This window comes from Propithecus coquereli, unplaced genomic scaffold, assembly GCF_000956105.1.
Source record: "Propithecus coquereli isolate 6110/MARCELLA unplaced genomic scaffold, Pcoq_1.0 Scaffold60, whole genome shotgun sequence".
In the NCBI taxonomy this organism is placed as follows: domain Eukaryota; kingdom Metazoa; phylum Chordata; class Mammalia; order Primates; family Indriidae; genus Propithecus; species Propithecus coquereli.
The window spans coordinates 4,532,532-4,534,773 of NW_012151952.1; positions in this window are offsets into that span (position 1 = coordinate 4,532,532).

Consider the following 2,242-nt stretch of genomic DNA (forward strand, 5'->3'; position numbering starts at 1 on the left):
ATTCCCTTAAGGAGGTCAAGTCTGGTTAGAGAGATAAGACATTTATAAACCTGAAGATCACAGTTTGAGTCAGTAAATAAGCAGTTGCAAATAAAAATGAGTTAATATTAGAAATATGTCTAATAAAGTGAGACATATTATTGTGCAAAAAATGTTTTTCCTCCTACCCTCCCAAGTGTAAATCCTTTCACTAAGGCTAGTGTTAAGTGCCATTTTATTTTTTGTTGACTACAATGTTTGATTTAATAACCTCTTATTGGATTTGAGGGCTATTCCAACTCAAGTATGTCACGCAGGGTTGCAAGCCATCTCGCTGTGCACACTGGAGTACAGTAACATTTACTGATGACTTGCTCCATGCTGACCATTTTGCTAAGTATTTGAGGATGATTATCTCATGTGACCCCAACAACAATCAGGAAGGCTTCAGTTAGGAATGTTTCCACACTCAGGCTTAGTTTCAGGGAGAGCTCAGGATAATAAAACAATTATACATATATATGTCTTAATGACCAGATTCTTATGGAATTAGGAAAATTTTAAGTTTATACGTTATTGTCTTCATCACGTATATATTTATAAAAATTCCATTAAGTACCATTTGATTGGCAGCTCAGGATGCGGTCACTGTGGGAACACAGCATCTGCCCTGTAGGGACTCAAGAGTTTAGCAGGCAGATCTGACACATAACACCTAATCATAGCAACCTAAAGACTAGCTAGAATCAAGGCGTGAAAAGGGCACATGAAGGACACACACATACTCAGCACAAGACAAATCAGTGCTATCATTTGAATTACATTTCTGATGTAATAAACTTCTTTTTATTAAATGGGCACCAAGTGAAGGTAGAAGATGATATTTTTCTCTTTAAGGACATGGTCTGAGATTTCTTCAAAAGGAATTAAACTATAGATTTTTAAAAACTTTATTATGGAATTAATATTTTAAACCGTTGTCCCTAAAAGTGACACTGAGTCAGTCTGAATTGTCATTTCTGCATACAAGTTCTTAGAGCGAGTCACCTACGTTTTTGCATAGATATCCCATTCAATTTCCAGGGTTTTATGAAAAATAAAGAGCTGAAAGATAATAGGGATCAGGTCTCATCTGGGCAAAGACAATCATAGTTTCTGACTAGAGAAATAGTATTAAGAAATGAGAAAGAAAATGGGAAATATATGCAATGATTTTTAACTGTCCTTTCTGAGCTTAAAAAAACTAGATTCCTGTTTCTTCCTTTTTAGTTTATGAATTCATTCTGTTCTATAAGATTTGTGCATTCAAAGTATATCACATTAATTTAGGATTTGAGAGAACATTTAAAAATACTTCTTAGTAGTTAATTGATATAGATTTCACATGGTGAACCCCACCTACGCAATGAATGGATATACCGTATTTAGGTAGACCTGAGTTTGAAAACCATCTCTGCCACTTATTAGCTGTGTTGGCCTTGGACAAGTCTTAATTTCCTCATAAATAATATGAAAAGAAATGTGCTTTGTTTTAAAATAATCCTGTGCAAAGATTAAATGAGATAATCTTTGAAAAGTCATCAAGGCAAGCACATGGCCTTGCAGGCTACAAGGTTGGTGCTCAATATGTGTTTGTTCTGTCCACTAGGGCAGTGGTCCCCAATCTTTTTAAGTTTTATTTTATTTCAGAGTATTATGGGGGTGCAAATATTTTGGTTATGTAAATTGCTTTTGTACAGTTTGAATCAAAGTTAAGAGTGTGCCCATCACCCAGATAGTGCGTATTGTACCAGTTAGGTGTGAATTTACTCATCCTCTCCTCCTCCCTCCCACCTACTTGATTTCTGATGAGTTTTATTTCCACGTGTGCACATAAAATGTTGTTTGATTAGTTCCAATCTAATGGTGAGTACACGTGGTGTTTGTTTTTGACACCAGGAACTGGTTTCATGGAAGACAGTTTTTCCATAGATGGCAGGGGCAGGAGGGCTGGGGTGGTGAGGCAAGTGAGATTTTGAGATTTCGCTTGCCCACCAATCGCCTCCTGCTGTGCAGCCTGGTTCCTGGTGGGCCACGAACAGGGGTTTGGAGAGTGCAGTACTAGGGAATGCTGTGATCCAGTTGCAAACCATACCCCTACCACTCCATTTAAGGAAAGCTTCCAAACAGCAAACATAGACTAGAGTGAGCTGTAGATGCTAATCAAAGTACATGATATTTATGCACATATTTAGGGAAAGGTTACATGTCCAAAATCAGCCTT